Here is a 23,494-nt window from a genome sequence, read left to right as displayed (position 1 = left end):
AGTGTTAAAATCTTAGCAATTTAGTCTGCTTGTGCTTCCACTCTCTTCCTCCTCCTTTTCTTTTCCTTCTTCTTCTTCTTCTTCTTTTTCGAAGTAGGTGTGGAAGTATTTAGGATCTAGGAAGAGATTTTTAGGGATGGAGATAGATGTTGTTGGAGTTGGAAAGGATATTAAAATCTTAGCAATTAGCCTGCTTGTGTTTTCACTCTCTTCCTTCCTCCTCCATTTCTTTTTCTTCTTCTTCTTCTTCTTTTTCGAAGTAGGTGTTAAAATTTTAGCAATTTAGTCTGCTTGTGCTTCCACTCTCTTCCTTCCTCCTCCTTTTCTTTTTCTTCTTCTTTTTCGAAGTAGGTGTGGAAGTATTTAGGATCTAGGAAGAGATTTTTAGGGATGGAAATAGATGTTGTTGGATTTGGATGGAAAGGATATTAAAATCTTAACAATTAACCTGCTTGTGTTTTCACTCTCTTCCTTCCTCCTCCTCTTCTTTTCCTTCTTCTTCTTCTTTTTCGAAGTAGGTGTGGAAGTATCGTATTTAGGATCTAGGAAGAGATTTTTAGGGATGGAGATAGATGTTGTTGGACTTGGATGGAAAGGACTTGTTGTTGGACTTAGGATCTAGGAAGAGATTTTTAGGGATGGAGATAGATGTTGTTGGAGTTGGATGGAAAAGATATTAAAATCTTGGGGTCATTTTGGATTAAGAAAGTATGTTTCTGCCTTTTACTTTAAATTTGGCAAACGCAGGATTGAAAGAAAATTAAAATCTTTCTCTCCTCTTTTAAATTAAATCTTGTCCTTTAAGTTTAACGAAAGCAGGATATTTTTATGATTTTATATATTTTTTGTTGACAATTGGTCGAAAGAAAATTAAAATCTTTCTCTCCTCTTTTAGATTAAATTATGTTAAATAGATAGAAGATAAATTTGCATCTTATCCTTTTAACAAAAGCAGGATATTTTTATTTGTTGACGATTGGTCGAAAGAAAATTAAAATCTTTCCCTCCTCTTTTAAATTAAATTATGTTAAATAGATAGAAGATAATTTTGCATCTTGTTCTTTAAGTTTAACAAAAGCAGGATATTTTTATTTATTGGTCGAAAGAAAATTAAAATCTTTCCCTTCTCTTTTAATTAAATAAGAAAGAATTTGAACGAGAAGATAATTTTGCATCTTGTCTTTTAAATTTAACAAAAACAGGATATTTTTATTTTTTGGTCGAAAGAAAATTAAAATCTTTCTCTCCTTTTTTAAATAAATGAGAAAGAATTTGAACGAGAAGATATAATTTTGCATCTTGTCCTTTAAAGATTTAATAAATGCAAGATATTTTTACTTCTTGAAAACTAAAATCTTTCGATATTTCCTTCGATATTTTTAAAGTTTCACTTTCTTTTATCTAAAGTAAGTAAATAAATAAAAAAAGAATTTATTTAGAGATAGCAACAATTTAAATCAATTTTCGATCCTCGCTTCGAGAATATATTCGCTTTATCATTCCTCTTCAATCCCGTACCCGCCAATTTCAACAAACTGGAGGAGACGATCCGACCGATATAATCGTGAATTTGATCACGGATCCGAAGAATTAGGTAAATCGTGTGCAAACGGGCCGGGTCACGCAACGGACCGCCACCAGATATTTGGTTAAATATTAACGACGTCGTTAAAACAACGCATTTGCGGTTCGTTAAGCCGGAGGGGCTCGTCTAACGACTGGCCATCGAGGGCTAGCTTCCACCACGCGATACCACTATGTTTATTCCACTCTCTCTTTAATCTAGACGAACGATCGTCTTGTGTAGACCGGTTTATCAGACTCGATGCAACGATAAAATATTTATTATATTGATTTAAGGAATTGTAATTTTGTGTCTGTTGACACAAGAGAATTTTTATTATTTATAATCAATTGCAAAGAGAAGGTGTTCTTTATCGTTTTAATGTACAATTTGGAATAAATTTATTTGATATTAATAATGCATAAAATGAAACTTAACTTTAATCTAATTGAAAGTTAGGTTATGTTATATTTATTTTTACTTATAAAAAGAAATGATGAAAATTTGGGTTATTTAAAAAAATATATAGAAATCTTTTCTCAATATTTTCTTAATTTGTCACAGACATGGATCATAAGAAGATTCTGAGATATATTTGCACCAGCATTAGTTGAAATCGCCTTCCTTTGGATAATAAAATAATAATAATAAAATAATTGAAAGAATATTGTTTTAGATTATAAAGGAAGTGGAAGGTTCTAGGATGAAAAGTATATTTGCATCCAGCACTAGTTGAAATCGCCTTTCTTCGGATAATAAAATAATAATAATAAAATAATTGAAAGAATATTGTTTTAGATTGTAAGAAGTGGAGGGCTCTAAGATGAAAAATTTGCAATTGAAATTTTCTTTAGATTATAATAAAATAATTGAAAGAAGGATTGTAAGAAGGCTCTAGAACAAAAAATATATTTGCACCAGTAGCAGTTGAATTATTTTTCTTTAGATTGTAACAAAATAATTAAATGAATATGACTTTGGATTTTAAGAAGTGGAAGACTCTAGGAAGAAAAATATATTTGCACCAATTAAAATTATTTTTCTTTAAATTATAAAAAAATTGAAAGAATATTACTTTGGATTGTAAGAAATAGAAGGCTCTAAGATGAAAAATATATTTGCACCAGCAGTTGAAATTGCCTTTCTTTAGATTATAAAAAAATTNAAAATTGAAAGAATATTATAATAGATTATAAGAAGTGGAAGGCTCTAGAAATATATTTGTGTCCAGCACTAGTTGAAATTGTTTTTCTTTAGATTGTAACAAAATAATTGAAAGAATATTACTTTGGATTGTAAGAAGTGGAAAGCTCTAGAATGAAAAATATATTTGCATTAGCACCAATTGAAATTGTTTTTCTTTAGATTATAAAAAATTGAAAGAATATTATTTTTTATTATTGTAAAAAATGGAAGACTCTAGGATGAAAAGTATATTTGCATCCAGCACCAGTTGAAATTGTTTTTCTTTAGATTATAAAAAATTGAAAGAATATTATTTTGAATTGTAAAAAGACTCCAAGATGAAAAATATATTTGTACCAGCATCAGTTGCCTTTCTTTATATTATAAAAAAATTGAAAGAATATTATAATAGATTATAAGAAGTGGAAGGCTCTAGAAATATATTTGTGTCCAGCACTAGTTGAAATTGTTTTTCTTTAGATTGTAACAAAATAATTGAAAGAATATTACTTTGGATTGTAAGAAGTGGTAAGCTCTAGAATGAAAAATATATTTGCACCAGCACCAATTAAAATTGTTTTTCCTTAGATTATAAAAAAATTGAAAGAATATTATTTTGGATTATAAAAAGTGGAAGACTCTAGGATGATTGTAAAAAGTGGAAGATTCTAGGAAGACTCTAGGAAGTATATTTGCATCCAGCATCAGTTGAAATTGTTTTTCTTTAGATTATAAAAAATTGAAAGAATATTACTTTGAATTGTAAAAAGACTCCAAGATGAAAAATATATTTGTACCAGCATCAGTTGCCTTTCTTTAAATTATAACAAAATTGAAAGAATATTACTTTGGATTGTAAGAAGTGGAAGGCTCTAAGATGAAAAATATATTTGCACCAGCATCAATTAAAATTGTTTTTCCTTAGATTATAAAAAAATTGAAAGAATATTATTTTGGATTGTAAAAAGTGGAAGACTCTAGGAAGACTCTAGAAAGTATATTTGCATCCAGCACCAGTTGAAATTGTTTTTCTTTAGATTATAAAAAATTGAAAGAATATCACTTTGGATTGTAAGAAGTGGCTCTAGGATGAAAGATATATTTTGCGTCTAGCAATTGGAATCGAGTTTTGCATCAATTATCCTTGTAAAATAAAGATAAATACAAGGGGTGGGTCGATGATTGATGGGCCAGATTCGAGTCTCGTTACATCAGGGACGTCGTGTCGCGACTCGTGTAATTAAGCTCTGCGAGTCTCGACGACACAGCCCGAGGGTCTGCTCTCAAGTTCCCGTTTGTAGTAACTAAATGCGTTTGACAACGGAAGCTCTGTGTCTCCCCTTGCCTTAGCCCTGAGCGATATTTCGCTGGGACTGTTCGCTCGAGCAATCGCGGCTACACGTCCGCGCAACGACCATCTTCCGTTAATTCGATCACCTCGCCAACAATTCCTGTGTAATAAGACAACACGTCGGATTATACCTGAAACGATGGTGATTTAAATCATCGAAAGTAGTTTATCGAAGAAAAAAAAATTATAGAGATACTGGATTTTTGGAGGAATTCGATCTCAGTTGATACTTTATTCGTCGAAGTAATTTAAGAAAAAATTTTTATCACCAAACAGTTAAAAGAAATATCGAATTTTTCGAGAGTTACAATAGAAAAATTTAAGGATTCGAATTATTTCGAATAATTTTGAATTTAGTAATAATAAATAGTAATAGTAAAATTTAATTAAAAGGAAAATTGAAGAACTCGAGTTGTAATAGAAAAATTTAAAAATTTAAAAATTTTTACTACCAAATAGTTAAAAGAAATATCGAATTTTTCGAGAGCTGGAGTTATAATAGAAAAATTTAAGGACTCGAATAATTTTGGACTTAGTCAATATAAAATTTAAAAAAAAAAGAAAATTGAAGAACTCAAGTTGTAAAAATGGAAAAATTTAAAAGTAATTTTGGATTTAGTACTTTATTTTGTATTTAGTCAATAGTAAAATTTAACGGAAAGGAAAATTGGAAAACTAGAGTTGTAATAGAAAAATTTAAAATTTTTTACCACCAAACAGTTAAAAGAAATATCGAATTTTTCAAGAGCTCGAGTTACAATAGAAAAATTTAAGGATTCGAGTTATTTTGGATTTAGTCAATGGTAAAATTTAACGAAAAGGAAAATTGAAGAATTCGAGTTGTAATAGAAAAATTTAAAGATTTAAAAAATTTTTATTATCAAAAGAAATATCGAATTTTTCGAGAGTTACAATAGAAAAATTTAAGGACTCGAATAATTTTGGATTTAGTCAATACAAAATTTAACAAAAAGAAAAATTGGAGAACTAGAGTTGTAATAGAAAAATTTAAGAGTAATTTTGGATTTAGTACTTTACGAATCAAATACTTTGCATATAGTCAATAATAAAATCTAACGAAAAGAAAAATTTAAGGAGTAATTTTGGATTTAGTACTTTACAAAAATATTTTGCATTTAGTCAATAATAAAATCTAACGAAAAGAAAAATTGGAGAACTCGATAGAAAAATTTAAGAGTAATTTTGGATTTAATACTTTACTTTGTATTTAATCAATAGTAAAATTTAACGAAAAGAAAAATTGGAGTACTCGATAGAAAAATTTAAGGAGTAATTTTGGATTTAGTACTTTACGAATCAAATACTTTGCATTTAGTCAATAATAAAATTTAACGAAAATGAAAATTGGAGAACTCGAACTGCGATAGAAAAATTTAAGAGTAATTTTGGATTTAATACTTTACTTTGCATTTAGTCAATAGTAAAATTTAACGGAAAGAAAAATTTAAGAACTCGAGTAATTTTGCATTTAATTTACAGATCAAATAATTTATTTTAAGATCTACCAGCTATTTTACTCAATACTAAAATAATTTAACACAAAAAATATTGAATTTTTGGAGAACTCGAATTATATGATATAATAAAAAAATATATAAGAACTTTTCTTTAATTTTTACTCTACAAATAAAATAATACATTTTAAGATCTACAATTTTACTCAATACTAAAATAATTGAACGCAAGAAAAACTTAAAATCGAATTTTTGGAGAACTCGAGTGTTATTTGATATAATAAAAAAAATTTAAGGACTCTTTCTTAATATTTTAATCAAATAATGCACTTTAATTAGAATCTATAATTAATACTAAAATAATTTAATTTCTTAAATAATAATTTAAGAAAAACTTAGGATCGAATTTTTAACGGAGAAGTACAATTTTATATAATAAAAAGAATTTAAAAATTCTTGCCCAACACCTTAATGAAACAACGTACAAGACTCCCAATACAATTCCAAGTATCAGTATGCACCAGCTCGGCTAAACGACAATACCCTCCCCATAAACGCGCTCGGTCGGCAAACACAATGATCGATCAAAGGGTGACTCGTTGACCCGTCGATCGGCATCGCGATCCGCAGATGGAGGCTGACACAACGCGCGGCAAAGGGGTATCCTAAAATCCCCCTGGGAAATTGCCGGGAAATAAAGGAAAAACCGGACGGCCACCGACCCCCTGCGTCCACCGACCCCCTAATATTAATTTAATAACACGGAACTGGAGCAATTGACAGGCAATAACAGGGCTGGCCGGCAATCAGCCTTTTCGATGGAGCCTCCTCCTCCTCCTTCCTTCCTTCCTTCTCGAACGCTTCTCGAAAAGGGAGGCGGAAGAGGGGGTGGCCAACCCTTTCGCCGGATGTCACTCGAGGCGCTCTCTCTCCGAATCCTGGTTGTTGTTGTTCTTGTTGATTTCATCGCACGTTCCAGACCCTTCGGGAATCGAGAAGGGGTTGGAACGACGTAAGGATTTAAGGGCTGGCCCCTTACCTATTGTTCCTGAGAGAGAGAGAATATCGATGGAATTCCGCCTGTTTCCAACTCCGTTCCAGCTTACCACCGTAGGCACGTACACCCTTGTAAACAGAAAAACGCGGCCCGCACGTTGATATCCAACCTACGCTTTATCAGAGAACCATTTAACCGGGGAGGGGGCGTTCGTTTCCATCCGCAAACGGATGATCTTGTAAATTGGAAGAGAGAAACTTGAATCGGTCTTATAAAGATACTAAAGAAAATTATATCGAATTATTTTTGTAAAAGAAATTAAGAAGGGGAAATTTGAATTATCTTAATTTTGATGTAATTTGAATTATCTTAATTTTGACGTAATTTGAATTATCTTAACTTTGATGTAATTTGAATTATTTTAATTTTGACGTAATTTGAATTATCTTAACTTTGATGTAATTTAAATTATCTTAACTTTTATGTAATTTGAATTATTTTAATTTTGACGTAATTTGAATTATCTTAATTTTGACGTAATTTGAATTATCTTAATTTTTATGTAAATTTGAATTATCTTAATTTTGATGTAAATTTGAATTATCTTAATTTTGATGTAATTTGAATTATTTTAATTTTGACGTAATTTGAATTATCTTAATTTTGACGTAATTTGAATTATCTTAACTTTTATGTAAATTTGAATTATCTTAATTTTGACGTAATTTGAATTATCTTAACTTTGATATAATTTGCATTATCTTAATTTTGACGTAATTTGAATTATCTTAACTTTGATGTAATTTGAATTATTTTAATTTTGACGTAATTTGAATTATCTTAACTTTGATGTAATTTGAATTATCTTAATTTTAATGTAATTTGAATTATCTTAATTTTGATGTAATTTGAATTATCTTAATTTTGACGTAATTTGAATTATCTTAACTTTGATGTAATTTGAATTATTTTAATTTTGATGTAATTTGAATTATCTTAATTTTGATGTAATTTGAATTATTTTAATTTTGACGTAATTTGAATTATCTTAATTTTGATGTAAATTTGATGTAATGGAAAAAATCTTGGATTTTGCGAATATCGAATTTTTTTGAAAAAGAGATAAGACAAAGATTATCGAAATCGTCGAACGACGTGAATTATCACGGTATTGCTTACGTTACGAGGGGGGTTAGGGGTTAATGCCTGGAAGCATATCGTCTACAGACGGAATCCCTTATGTGATTTTGTCCCCCTCCAGAGCCGAGACGTTGTATACGTAGAAGAAATTCACGAGCGCGCTCTCGTGCCCCCGAGTACATTCATATTCGTCGACACACGCGTTCCACGCATCCGTGTGGAGTAGAGCTTGGCTGGAGTCGGAGAACGTGGTTGTTGAACGAGATGGAATAGGGTAGTTCCCCAAAGTTAGACTTGGGTCGAGCAGCTTCGACCTAATTCGAGAGCGGGGACAGTTTCGACGAAACGAAGCGCGTGCATCGCGAGGGAACGATTCCCTTTCTATTTTATTTTCTTGTTGCGAAAGATTGAATGTCTTATCTTTGATGTTGGAAGAATTATTTCTCAAAAGAATCGGGAAGTTTAGAAGTTTAAAAGTAAGTTTATTATTTCGATTCACTTAGAAAATCACGATTCGCTAGAATATTTATTATAAGATTGTGCTATTAATCTTATAAGAGGAACATTTTATTTTATTATATTTATATATTGTTTTATGTTAATTTATATTATATTTACTATACTTTATTTTATTTTTTTTTTTTTTGAAAGGAAATTAAATCGATTTCTAAAAATTTCTTTCGTCGAAATTAAAAAAATGGCTATAGTCATTTCGCACCAAAATTCGTCAATACTTATAAAATTTATTTTAAGATTGCATTATTTTATTGATCTTTGCTTTGAAAGAAAATTAAATCGACTCGATTTTTAAAAATTTCTTCTATTGAATCTTTGAGAAAAATCGAAAGGCTGTGGTTACTTTGTTCGAACCAAAACTCGTCAATAAAATTTACTTTAAAATTAAAATAAAAATTAAAATTATTCTATTAATCTTCGAGGAACATTTTACTTTACTTTATTATTTCATTTTGAAAGAGGATTAAATCGACTCGATTTTTAAAAATTTCTTCCATCGAATCTTTAAAAAAATAGCTACAGTTACTTTGTTCACACCAAAACTCGTCAATACTTATAAAATTTGCTTTAAGATTGCATTATCCTATTGATCTTTGCTTTGAAAGAAAATTAAATCGATTCGATTTCTAAAAATTTCTTCTATCGAAGAAAAATCGAACAATTTTAAAAAAAACTCGTCAATAAAATTTACTTTAAAATTAAAATAAAAATTAAAATTATTCTATTAATCTTCGAGGAACATTTTATTTTACTTTATTATTTCATTTTGAAAGAGGATTAAATCGACTCGATTTCTAAAAATTTCTTCTATCGAAGAAAAATCGAACAATTTAAAAAAAAATCGAAAGACTGTAGCTATTTTGTTCGCACCAAAATTTGTCAATAGTTATAAAATTTACTTTAAGATTATCCTATTAATCTTCGAGGAACATTTTATTTTACTTTATTTTATTTCACTTTGAAAGAGGATTAAATCGACTTGATTTCTAAAAATTTCTTCTATCGAACTTTTAAAAAAAATCGAAAAGCTATGGCTAATTTATTCGCATCAAAACTCGTCAATACTTAAAAAATTCACTTTAAGATTTTATCCAATTGATCTTTGGTCTAAAAGAAAATTAAATCGACTCGATTTCTAAAAATTTCTTCCATCGAATCTTTAAAAAAAAAATGGCCATGGCTATTTTATTCGCACCAAAACTCGTCAATATAAAATTTACTTTAAGATTGCATTATCTTATTGATCTTTGCTTTGAAAGAAAATTATTATTATTAAATTAAATCGACTCGATTTCTAAAAATTTCTTCCATCGAATCTTTCGAAAAATCGAAAAGGTATTTTATTCACATCAAAATTCGTCAATATAAAATTTACTTTAAGATTTTATCCAATTGATCTTTGGTCTAAAAGAAAATTAAATCGACTCGATTTCTAAAAATTTCTTCCATCGAATCTTTAAAAAAAAAATGGCCATGGCTATTTTATTCGCACCAAAACTCGTCAATATAAAATTTACTTTAAGACTGCGTTATCCTATTGATCCTCGCTCCGAAAGAAAATTAAATCGACTCGATTTCTAAGAATTTCTTCCATCGAATCTTTAAAAAAATAGCTATGGCTTTGTTCGCGCCAAAACTCGTCAATACTTAAAAAATTTACTTTACTTACTTTATCCAATTGATCCTAATTAAATTTAATCGATTTCTAAAAACTTGTTCGATTTCGTCGAACCTTTAAAAGAAATTCGAATGGCTACTTTGTTAAAAACGCAGTAGCCGGTGTAAATCACTCGCCATCGAAACTCCTTCCCTCTCCCTCCCTCCCTCTCTCTCTCTCTCTCCGTTTCATCCGGTAAAAAATAGCAGTGGGCAGAGGAGAAAGAGCGTGTCGTGAGGTCACCCCCGTGGCCGGTATAAATATTTGAAGTCCCGAATTAAGACGAGATGATAAAGCGGTTCCAAGTAACCGACCCGCCGTGTTCTGGCTCGTATCAGACCGTTGCCCGTCCACCGACTCGTAAATGCCCCTCCTCGCTATCTGACCTCCGCTATCTCTCGCCAAGCTGGTCGTCTGTTCCACCAACGATCCATCCGACACATCCGCAGCGGGCGCGTGCCTCTTTGGTGGCCCGGCTCTGGCCCGTCTTCCCTCTCGAGGCCTGTCAATCTCGAGTGACGAGGCTTTGCGCCGCACTCGTTCCACAGGGGGAACAGACGACCACTTCACGAAACCGCCTCGCGTGCGATGACGTCAGGAGGCGACGCCCGACAACGAAACCGGGACGTGCACGCGCCTACCCAACTACAATACTCTCTCCCTCCCTCTCCATTTCCTCCCTTACACTTGGAGAAGATCATCAAGAAGTTTGTATCGAATCAGTGAATGAAAGCAAATTGATATCGTCGAAATTTCGATATTAACAATTGTATTACAGAAGAAAAGGGTAGATTGATCTCTTTCTAAAGTGTTGCATCGACATTGGAATCGGAGGATAAAATTGGTGAATCAAAGAATTATATTTGAAACGAATCGAGGTCTCGACTTAAAAAAACGTGAGAAATTAGAAATTGATTTAAAAATTAATTTAAACGAGAAATTTCAGAAATTTCTTTGCAACGGGTAGGAAAAGGAAAGAAGAAACAAATAATGGAGAATTCTAAGAGGGAAGGAAAGGAATCGCGAGCGAATGAAAGGGAGAGGTTGCAGACACGCGTCAGACTCGCGACCATCCGTCGCCGATAATCAACGTCCGCTCTTTCCGCCAGAAATATCCTACCACTGTTGAGATAGATAGACTACTAAGCTCGCGCGTCTCTGCATCGAAATTATCCGAGTAGCTTCGGGACACGAGAACTTAATGGAACTATTAATGGAACCCGATGAAAAGGATGCTTTCACTCGGAAAAGATTCGTCTTCTTCATCTTCGCAATTAATAATTTAATAATTCTTGCTAAGTTCCAGATTGTAATTCAATTTTATATAAATAATCGAGCGAACTTGTGTGCACTTGGAAAATTTCTTGAAAAAATTGTTATTGTTTTTCATTCTCAATGGTAATTTTCATTTTCTGAAGAAATGTTATGTGAAAAGTAATTGTCGAGTGCCGATAATTTTGATATACAGTGAAATTCTCTGGGGAGCAATTATTGTTAAAGATTACTGATTGAGAAAGATAAATCTCGACACTTTTAATAGATACGCAAGAGATTGAAAAAGATAGACTTTTTAAACTCTCGAGAATCGAGAATTATTACCAAATATTTCCATCCATACTTTTACGCGCACAGAAATCGTCATACAAATTCCCTGCAAGGTTAAAAAAATTCTCTCTCGTTGAGAGATCGGACGATTCACCTCCCTCCATTTTGAGAGAGAGAGAGAGAGAGAGAGAGAGAGAGAGAGAGAGAGAGAGAGAGAGAGAGATGGACGAAGAATCGGGGGACCCGACGGGTAGCCGCCATTAATCAAGCTTGAATGGTATCAGCGTCCAAGGCTTGATCGCGATCGATCCGGGCTAATCAGGCCTGCTCTAACAAGAGTAACCAACCGAAGATTAATTCCAGGCAGGATAATAATTCTCGATCGGGAGGAGGAGGCTTTATAACCGGCTACGTCTCTATCTAACTCCGGCAGAAGGGTTTTCTTAACTGTTGTTGCGTCGAAACAATTGTAAGATCGCTGCCTAATAAGAAACTAGCCTCTGCTTTCCCGTTTCGATTCGTTCGAATTAGTTCGAAGTATCTAATCCATTTCTTCTTCTACTTCGTTTCGAATATTCGTACTTTTCTCTCGTCGAATGTACTTTCTATATCGAGAACAACGGTGGATAAAGATTCCTTTTAAATTGACAGTATTGCATTTTGAAATTAATATTGTATCTGTATGTAATTCCAAACATATATAACATCGTAAAAGAGATTATGGAATTTTTCTCGTGTAGAAAAGTTGAAATATAAATTTTATATTCAACAATAACTTTGTCGTTACAATAATATTTATCACAAGAAAAGAATCAAAGTTTGAATAAAATTGCTTTCGAAGCAATACCGTTATATATTGCAATATTTATCGCAATAAATTATAACGAAATAACTTTACTTTCGACCGTTAAAATTTTTCACCATCGATCGAATCGATCACCCAGTCCGCTCTCGAGAAACAGAGAGCATTCGTACACGTTGGAAAACGGCGTCGTCTTAAAATAAAATCAGCAACCGGAATCGAGGCCGAGAAAAGGGGAGAGTAGTAGATAGTACGTAGAGCAGGTAGCGGCACGGGTACGGGAGATCGTTCGAGCCGCAATCCAGTAGGACGTGCCTTGATGCGCCGTGCTGCGCGAAGATACGTGCGCGAAGATGCTACCACTTCTTGCCTCGCAACTAGCCTTTGGTAATGGTGGCCGTGGCAAGTGCATCGAGAGCAAGCCGGCCCCTCGGGATAATTTCCCTTCGAGAAAATAACAGGGTGGCGAAGGGACGCCTGGAACGATGCACTCCGGGCCCCTTCGTTTCTTCGTATCTACTTGCATACCTATGGAAACAAAGACGGGTGTGTATCGATATTACCGACGCGGCTTGCAATTTTTCCTTACCATCAGAGATGGACGGGGAACGGATTTGGAAAGTTTGGAGGATTTGGACAGGTTAGGTGTGTGCGACGAGGTTATCGGACTGGTGATCGTTTCTTCTCGAAAGTATTAAACATCGAAGATGGAAATAACAGGATTTGGGATGGCGTGGAAAGGAGAATTTTTTAGGCGTGTTTTCGAATTGGTGAGTAAAAGTAAAGTGGGAAGAAGAGTAAAGAGATAAAGAGACGAGTGATGGTGATTTCAAAATTCGTCAACGAGTTCTTCGAAAAATTCCTTCGAACAATTATAAGGCGTAAAAAGAGATCCGAGAAACGTGGTGTCGTGTGCATGTAATAAGCCTAACCTGCAATTTATCGAAGGTCGTTTCGAGTTTCGTGGAACAGGCAACAAAGATGCCATTCCACGGTTGTTATGCGAGATTGTCACGCTCGTACAATGGCCGTGATCGGGCCGTGTGTCAAAGAGACCGATGTTCAGCCATCTGACGAGTTAGCCATCGTTTCCCCGCCTCGAAATTTCTAAACGTTGCTTAATATGCCTGTGTCATCGTCATTGATGGCTCCAACGATCGGCGGATGTCAATTTCGTCCGAGGATAGTAAACGGCATAATAATGGAGCCTCGAAAACCAAAGACGACACAAACCATCTTAACGAGATCTTTACCCGTTCCTTCGTGTATTCAAATAACTGTTTTTAAACATTCGTCGTGTAAAAATTTCGCGTACTTTGCGAACGACTCGAAAACCATTTGTCAACTCTGATATTTTTCTACGTGAAATATAATTATAAATGTATACATCGCGTTGAATCTTCCAAGAAATCGTATTAATCTTGCACTCGTAATATTTCCAAAGAAGATCGATAAAAGCGATCGATCTAAATCCCCTCCAAATCTATCGATCTTCCAAACAATTCTCGAAATCGTTCTCGACGAAGAAAAAAAAAAAAAAAAAAGTCATCGGATTAAAAAACAGTAGCCTTGCAGTCGGTAATTTCGAGAGGGAATCGAGGCCACTTTTTCGCCCGTCGCGCCGTTAATCCCGAGGACTCGTTAATCTCTGCATCGGCGATGAATCGTGGTGGGCTGCAACCCTCTCCTCGCAGGTGCGGCTCTTCCGTATCGAAGTTTAATTCCGGCACGGAGGGAGGGTGGATGAAGGAACGAACGCGTAGTAGTCGCTCTAACAAGGCGAACTCATTACCATTCGTCAATTTGACCTACGTTCCGCCAGAGTGACCAATGGCTCTCTATTCCGTGTAATGGGCCGAGCTCCGACATCCGTCACCGTGCCACTACAGGGGCGTTATAACTGGAGCAACCCCCCGCTCTAAACGTATCGTTCCGTCGTGCCGACAGTTTGTCCAAGTTCGAATCGACGTGGAAGTTGTTTAATTGAGTATATTAACAGTTATATTTGTGGATCCAAGATTGAGCAAGCGTTTCGAAGTGAGTTCCTAATTTTAATTCGGATTCCGGATAAATAAAATTCTGATAGAATTATAAAATAATCATAAAACGAGCGTTCGAGAATGAAATCTCGATCAAACTAAGATTAATTCGACGGGTGAGGATCTTTCCTCGCCGCGAATATTTTTCAAACATTATTATCCAATCCTTATTAATTATAAAAATTATAAAAATTTATATAATAGTATCTCGCCACCGTTTAGTCACCACAGAATAAAAAGTATTTAAGGCAAGCATTACACCGCGTGCACGGTGTAAATTTCCAGGCGAATCTCGATCCCGCTCTCTGATCCCGGAAACCGATACTTCAAAAGGACACGCGGAATCGCGAAACGAAAACACGTAAGAGGTAGAAGGGAGCGGAGGCGATGGAATTGGTGGTCAGCAGGACGAGACGCGGGTTAAACGAGTCTCCACTAACGAGTTGACAAATCGAGTCTCGGGGGGGTCGTGGCGAAGTAGACCTATAAAGCGAAGCTCGAAGGGAGGGGAGGGGAGGGGAGGGGAGGGGAGGGGGGAGTTCACGTCGTACGTCGTATCACCCGTTACTGCGCTCCGACACGTTTATTGCTCTTGTTCGCGGCCTCGTAACGAATGACTCCGACACACAGAGAAAGCGAAAGGGGGAGGAACGGCCGGGCGGGGGAGCAAGACGAGAGCAGTTCGTTGTTCTGTGCTCCGCTAGAGGTGGCGCACGCGTCGCCCTCTTCGCTCATCCAATCCGCATCTTGTCTCGATCAACGTATCGCAGTGAATATCTTTTCTCGTTCTTATGTTACGTGTACTTGTTTTTTGTATGCGAGTTTTATTGTTATACACGCGATTCTTCGCGTGCAAAAAATTAAAGGAATAAGAATGTGAATAAGATGGAAGTATTTACGAACGAGATCATATATAATATAATATCGCTTAATTCTTCTAAATGTACACGAAATATATTTTTATATATATTTACGTAGCTTTTATTATATATTAAATAAAATATAAAATTCTGAGTTTCCAAACTATATGAACTGTCAATCTAACACTTTCACGCGATCGAGACGACGAATTTTATATATTTTTATTCTACGATCATGTTGCTTATACTTTTCATTAAATGAATTTCCACTGAACTTTCAATTTGACGCTTTGACACGAACGAAACGAAGAATTTCGTGTATTTTTATTTTACGATGGAATGAAAATATCTATCCACGCTTAGGTGCGACGGAACGAAGAAGAAAGCGATCGAAAGAAAGCGAGAGAAGACGATAAATTGGAGGGGGAAGCGGAATCGTCCGATTAAGCGTAAACCCCCTCCCCTCCCCCGATCGATAGGTTTAAAAGCGGCCTCTCTTCTGGAGATCCCCTTGCGGGCCGGGCCGAGGCCGCAATACCTAACGGAGTTTATTCGACATTGTTGAATGGCGGCAGTTGTAAAAATGATAACGGATGACCCGTGAGCCTCGCTGGCCCTCACGGGTAATGAAGTACGGTCAGCGTTGGCGGGATGCCCCCGAATGCCTGGGCCATCTCCTAGACCGTGTTCCCCTTGGACGACCTTACCCGATTTACACCCCGTCGCCTCGCCATCCTTTCTCTTCCCCAGTCGATAATTCCCGATGCAACCGATCTTGTATATTTAGTATGATTCGACTAGGGTGGATTTCCAAACTCGTGCTTTCGATCACGAGTCTTTCTTACGCGATTTTGCAATTATCTCAATTATCTTGGAATTACATGTTTAGACAATTTTCAAGTTTTGCGCGATTTCGCCTGTTTTTTTTTTTNTGCAAGAAGGACAAAGTAGTTTTTCGTAATTTTTTTAGTACGATTAATGGCGAAGCTTTTAATTTCGAGAAGTTTTGGATATAGATTTGGAATTAGATATTTGCGGAGTTTGCAAGTTCTTGCAAGAAGGACAAAGTAGTTTTTCGTAATTTTTTTAGTACGATTAATGACGAAGCTTTTAATTTCGAAAAGTTTTGGATATAGATTTGGAATTAGATATTTGCGGAGTTTCTTGCAAGAAGGACAAAGTAGTTTTTCGTAATTTAATTTCGAGTTGAGAATTTTTGCAAAGTTTTGAAAAAGAGAAATTTTTTTGTAATTCTCTGTGAAAGAATGACATTTCATCGTTGATTCGTTGGTGTTAATTAATAGAAGTAAGTAAGATTTTTTTTTTTTACGTAACTTTGAGAAATCGAGTTGAAAATTATTACCCCAAAATGTTTCGCGCAAGAAGATCTTTCTTTCGTATAATTTGGTGATTCTGTGTGGAAATGTGATTCGTCGGAAAATCCTTTGCATACCTGGATTTACCTGGAATGTTTGAATTGCAATGAACTTGTTTTACAGTGCAGTTCCTTATAGTTCTTTTCTAATTTTGCTCGCAAGAGCAGAGACGTAGCTAGAACTCTCGATCGCTGTATTCCGCGGTTAACTTTCTCCCAAATCTTTCGTGCGTCCGAATTGGATTAATAAAAGCTAAAAATAATCCGTTTCCACGTTTTATCGAGGATTGAAATCGAGATTTTTCTTCTCAAATTTCCTTATCAAGACCATTACAAATTTCCTTCCAACTTTCGAAATACTCCTCGTCTTTTTTTTTTTTTCTTTTTGCAATAGCGGCAATGCAACCAAGAGCGCATATAACATCGATTTCATATTAAAGTAACGAAGGAAATTTAGCTTTATTCGGATAATGAAACGTTTGGTACATCGGAATAGTAGATTCGGTTCGGTTTAGTAAGTGTTCGGATAATGGGGAGTGTTCTACTGTAATTCACGCTACTGTATTGACGTAACAACGAAACCGAGATTGAATTGCTTCGTTTGAAATAAAAATAGCCGGGGAACGGTTCCGTGATATTCATTTATTTAACTTTATTTCACCGGTTCGCTATCTGAAACGATACGGATCGGATGGAATAACGATATTCGATAAGAATAAATAAAGGCAACCGCAATTGTAAAACTCTCTTGTGCGCATTCGTAGAGAGTTTCGAAAAACGGGTAAAATCATCGCTGATCTTTTTCGAGTTTTTCTATTTCTTTTCTTCGAGAATAATTTTTAATACGAATTCCACTGAATCGATATGCAAAATGCACAACTGATGTTCAATTTCAAATTTACTAAAAATCACTTCTACAATTTCACGTATAAAACGTATTATTTTTGTAAATAACTGTATCAATTGTATTATAATACATTTGAAATAATAAAATCATTGTGGATGCCCCTCTTCGAAATGTTTTTATCTCTTTTTTTCGAGAATAATTTTTATATATAAATATTATTTATTATTATCGAATTTCCTTCCATTGTTCACAAATCTCTACAAAACGAATAACCGAAAATGAATAAAATCATCATGGATGCCTCTCTTTAGAATTCTTTTACTTCTTTTCTTCGAGAATAATTTTTAATACAAATTCCATTGTTCACTGAATCGCTGCAAAATGCATCAAATATCCAACACTCCTGCTTCTAATCATTGGTTGAAATAATAAAATCATCGTGGATGTCCCTCTTCGAAATTTGTTTACTTCTTTTCTTCGAGAATAATTTTTAATAAAAATTCCATTGTGCACGAATGGATAAAATCATCGCGAATGCTTTTTTTTCGGAATTTTTTTACTTTTATTCTTCGAAAAATTTTTAATTTACAAATACACGTATTATCATCATTATACATCTTCCAAGTACATTAAAAATAATAAAATCATCGTCCCTTTTCGAAATTTTTTTATTTTTTTCTCTTCGAAATTATTTTTAATACAAATTTCATTATGCACGAATTTTTACAAAATAGATAAAATTATCGCGAATGCCTCTTTTTGGAATTTTTTTACTTTTATTCTTCGAGAAATTTTTAATTTACAAATACACGTATTATCATTATACATCGTCCTTTTTCAGAATTTTTTTATTTCTTTTCTTCGAGAATAATTTTTAATACAAATTCCATTATTCACTGAATCCCTACAAAATGCACCAAATATCAAACACCTTTGCTTCGAATCATTAGCGAAGATACAAAGATGTTCAATTTCAAATATACTAAAGATCACTCTTTATACAATTTCACATATAAAACTTTTATTATTCTTGTATATCAACCATATTATAGTACATTAAAAATAATAAAATCATCGTGGATGTCCCTCTTCGAATTTTTTTTATTTCTTTTCTTCGAGAATAATACAAATTCCATTATTCACTGAATCCCTACAAAATGCACCAAATATCGAACACCTTTGCTTCGAATCATTAGCGAAGATACAAAGATGTTCAAATATACTAAAGATCCTTATATAATTTCATATATATATTATTCTTGTATATCAACCATATTATAGTACATTAAAAATAATAAAATCATCGTGGATGTCCTTTTTCGAAATTTTTTTATTTTTTTCTCTTCGAGATTATTTTTAATACAAGTTTCATTATGCACGAATTTTTACAAAATAGATAAAATTATCGCGAATGCCTCTTTTTGGAATTTTTTTACTTTTATTCTTTGAGAAATTTTTAATTTACAAATACACGTATTATCATTATACATCGTCCTTTTTCAGAATTTTTTTATTTCTTTTCTTCGAGAATAATTTTTAATACAAATTCCATTATTCACTGAATCCCTACAAAATGCACCAAATATCGAACACCTTTGCTTCGAATCATTGGTGAAGATACAAAAATGTTCAATTTCAAATATACTAAAAATCCTTATATAATTTCACATATATATTATTCTTGTATATCAACCATATTATAGTACATTAAAAATAATGAAATCATCGTGGATGTCCCTCTTCGAATTTTTTTTATTTCTTTTCTTCGAGAATAATACAAATTCCATTGTTCACTGAATCCCTACAAAATGCACCAAATATCGAACACCTTTGCTTCGAATCATTAGCGAAGATACAAAGATGTTCAATTTCAAATATACTAAAAATCCTTATATAATTTCACATATATATTATTCTTGTATATCAACCATATTATAGTACATTAAAAATAATAAAATCATCGTGTATGTCCCTCTTCGAATTTTTTTTATTTCTTTTCTTTCGAGAATAATACAAATTGTTCACTGAATGAATCGCTACAAAATATCGAACACCCCTGCTAAAGATCACTCCTTATACAATTTCACGCATAAAACGTATATTACTGTATATCGTACTCGTGTATAACTAATATTATGCTACATTCTCTTGCTAAATCGCTCCAAGGATCGATTAACGCTCCAAGGGTATCCATCGCGTTGCACACGGTGATCCGCGCGTCCGCGTATATCACTCTGCCATCCAACGACACGGGGCGTCAACGTGCAGAGATAAAGAAAGCTTGTTTCACGAGATGGAAGAGGAAGACGAGATCTTGGCCGCAGTTTTCCAAGAGTAACGACGGACCCGCCGGTCATTTCAACTTTATTGCAAGGGCGTTTCTCTCCCTCGGGGGGAGAGACCAGGGAGAGACCAGGGAGAGACCAGGGAGAGACGAGGGAGAGACCGCGCTAATGCATCGTCAAGTGCTAATTACAGGCTGCGCTCTGCCCGTTTCCCGGTAGTGGCAACGAATTTTACGAACGAACAACCATCCTTGTCCCCTCTCCTTCATTCCGTTTTTCCCTCTTCGATTTCCATCGGTCGAAGAAAAAAGGAAAAGGAATCGTAAAAGACATTCGAGCATCCGTTCGACGATGAGGGGGAAAGGAGGGAAGGATTCGTTTTTTTAGCGAGAAGAGTCGGACGGAATAGAAATTTTTTGCGCCACAGTGATTTGAGCATGGCCGGTGTGAAATTGAATTTCCCTTTGTGGAAAGTTTTTAATTAGCAACCTAATAAATTTCTACTTCGTTCGTGCGTACTTCACGTACACGTGCATTTGTTAAAATTAGGAAATTAATGATAAAAACACGTAGCAACGAGAATTCCTTTTTACGTAAATCGAAAAATGATCGAGCATCGATCATATACGATTCAAGTAAAAAATAAAAGAGGAAATTTCGCGATCAAGATGACGCATGTATAAATAATTCTTTGCCTCTACAACAATTCTCTTTATACTCTTTTATGGTATAGTTGCTTCGCCATCGGAGTGTTTTAATATTTTTTTTTTGCGGATCTGTTCTTAATTTCTCTCTGCACACTAGTTGCTTAATTTTTTGTCTCATTCATTGCATCGTTTTAATATTTTTTAGAGCATGCTCGAAAGTCTAGGAATTCTTTGCGAGGATCATGGATCTGGAATAAATGGCAATTCTCGGTTAGCAGACGTTGCAGAACCTGCCCGTCATTGGGAGACTCGCGGGGGTATGTGTTTGGAGGTGGAGGCGGAAGAGCAGAGACGAGAAACAAATCCGTGGAAGAAGGTGGTTCAAAGTGAAAGAGAAATTCGTGGCAAAGGACGCCGACCGCATCGCTCGTGCCATTTTGCGCTCCGCAACGCTCGTGGCTTTCACCGTCCGCCAAGTCTGGCCCGGATCTCCACCTTTCAGTCTCTTTGCTTCCGCAAGAATTCTCTCTCTCTCTCTCTCTCTCTCTCTCTCTCTCTCTCTCTCTCTCTCTCTTTCTCTCCGCTGCGCACAAATCCCGCAGAGTTTCACCAAACAAACCTATGGGCAGTTTCTTAATTCTTCGTGGACCGATGAGGTTCCAGGATATTTCAATATCTTCTTTCGTAAATTCATTAATTCTTTGCCCCTCCAACAATTCTTTTTATACATCATGGCAGTTGGCTTCGCCATGTTTGGAGGATCGTTTTAATATTTTCTTCTACTCGATCGAAATATTAATCTCTCTTTTTCTGCACGTTAGTGCAGAAGATCAAGATTCGTCTCATTATTCATTGCTCAATTTATTGTTCGTTATTCGCTATATTGTGAAATTTTTGAACGAATGGAGGATACTTTAATATTTTTTTTTATTATTAATTTTTCTTTGCACACTAGTTGCTTAATTCTTCGTCTCTCATTCATTATATCGAAATTTTGAAACGAATGGAAGGTGTTTTAATGTTTTTTTTGCGAATCTGTTTTTAATTTTTCTCTGCACACTAGTTGCTTAATTTTTTGTTTTATTCATTGAAATTTTGGAACGAATGGAGGGTGTTTTTTTTTATAAATTCGTTCGAAATTTTAATTTTTCTCTGTAGTTGTTTTCTCATTAGTTGCTTAATTCTTCGTTTCATTCTATTTTGTGAACGAATGGAGGGTGTTTTAATATTTTTTTACGGATCTGTTCTTAATTTCTCTTTGCACACTAGTTGCTTAATTTTTTGTCTTATTCATTGTATTAAAATTTTGAAACGAATGGAGGGTGTTTTAATATTTTTTTTGCGGATTCGTTCGAAATTTTAATTTTTCTCTGCACACTAGTTGCTTGATTCTTCGTCTCATTCATTATATTGAAATTTGGAGGGTGTTTTAATATTTTTTTTGCGGATTCGTTCGAAATATTAATTTCTCTTTATACACTAGTTGCTTCTTTGTCTCGTTCACTATTTTATGAAATTTTGGAACGAATGAAGGGTGTTTTAATATTTTTTTTGCGGATTCGTTCGAAATTTTAATTTTTCTCTGCACACTAGTTGCTTAATTCTTCATTTCAATCACCATATTAAAATTTTGAAATGAATGGAGGATGTTTTAATATTTTTTTTGCGGATTCGTTCGAAATATTAATTTCTCTTTATATACTAGTTGTTTAATTCTTCGTCTCATTTTGTGAATGGAGGGTGTTTTAATATTTTTTTTGCGGATTTGTTTTTAATTTTTCTTTGCACACTAATTGTTTAATTTTTTGTCTCGTTCACTATTTTGTGAAATTTTTGAACGAATGGAGGGTGTTTTAATATTTTTTTTGCGGATTCGTTCGAAATATTAATTTCTCTCTATATACTAAGAATATGCTTAATTCTTCGTCTCATTCGCTATTTTGTGAACGAATAGAGGGTGTTTTAATATTTTTTTACGGATCTGTTCTTAATTTTTCTCTGCACACTAGTTGCTTAATTCTTCGTCTCATTCATTATTTTGTGAAATTTTGGAACGAATGGAGGGTGTTTTTTTTTATAAATCCGTTCGAAATTTTAATTTTTCTCTGCACACTAGTTGCTTAATTCTTCTCATTTTATCTTCGATCTCTTAATTCGTCTCATTCACTATATTGTGAAATTTTGGAAGAAATGGAGGGTACTTTGATATTTTTTTACAGATCTATTTGAAATCTTAATTTTTTGGTCTCTGCTTCTGAAAGAATTCTCTTTACACACTATGACAGTTTCTTAATTCTTCGCCATATTGTGAAATTTTGAAACGAGTCGAGGGTGTTTTAACATCCTTACGAAATCTTTACTTTTCGCTCTCGTTTTCGTATGATAACTCCTTCAATTCCTCTCCATGATTCGCGAAAATTTCGAGCACTTCAATTCCGAGTTCGTTTGGATAAACTAAGAAGAAATTTCTCCTTCATGAAATATTGCGAAAACTTATCGATTGCGGAATCGACAAACCCCCTTCGTGGACCATTTCTCCGCAATTTGCACGGAAATGGCCGTTGCGCCACGTAGAAACGTTCGATAAAATAATACCCCGTCAAAATTACTTTATCTCTCTGACTTGGCGTCAATCGGCCGGATCTTTCGAAATTGTCGATTTCGATCGACAATTCTCACGGAAATCAGATCAATCTTTCTATTTGTATCTTTATATCGAATAATAAAAATTCAATTTTCAAAAATATACATAATATTAATTTCAAATTAACAATTTGATATTGACATTTCGTTGATGTTATCCGATTATTTCTTTATACATTCGTTTATATATTGATTTAATTATAAACAAAAAAATAATTTAATATTTTTATTATTTCCCCATTTCGAAATAAACGAAATAAATAATTTCACCTTAATATACTCGAATAATCCGACACCTCCTTCAAACCAATTATGAATTTAATCGCATCCCTTCACGAATTACATCCAATTATCCCCACCCTCCACATTCACATCCACATTTCCTTATCCCACGTTTCAAAAATTTCAAACCCAATCAACGCCACCGCACATACAAAAACCCCATAAAAAAATTCCCCTCCCTTGAAGAAAAAAAACCTTGTTTTCTTCAAAAAGAAAAAAAAAACGATCGATCGACTCCTTCGCTATCCCCCTCCCCCTCCCCCTCAGTTACGATTCCCATATAT

The sequence above is a fragment of the Apis laboriosa genome, unplaced genomic scaffold (assembly GCF_014066325.1).
Source record: "Apis laboriosa isolate Shangri-la unplaced genomic scaffold, ASM1406632v1 scaffold68_cov148, whole genome shotgun sequence".
NCBI classification, from domain to species: domain Eukaryota; kingdom Metazoa; phylum Arthropoda; class Insecta; order Hymenoptera; family Apidae; genus Apis; species Apis laboriosa.
Note: the sequence above shows the minus strand (reverse complement) of the source record.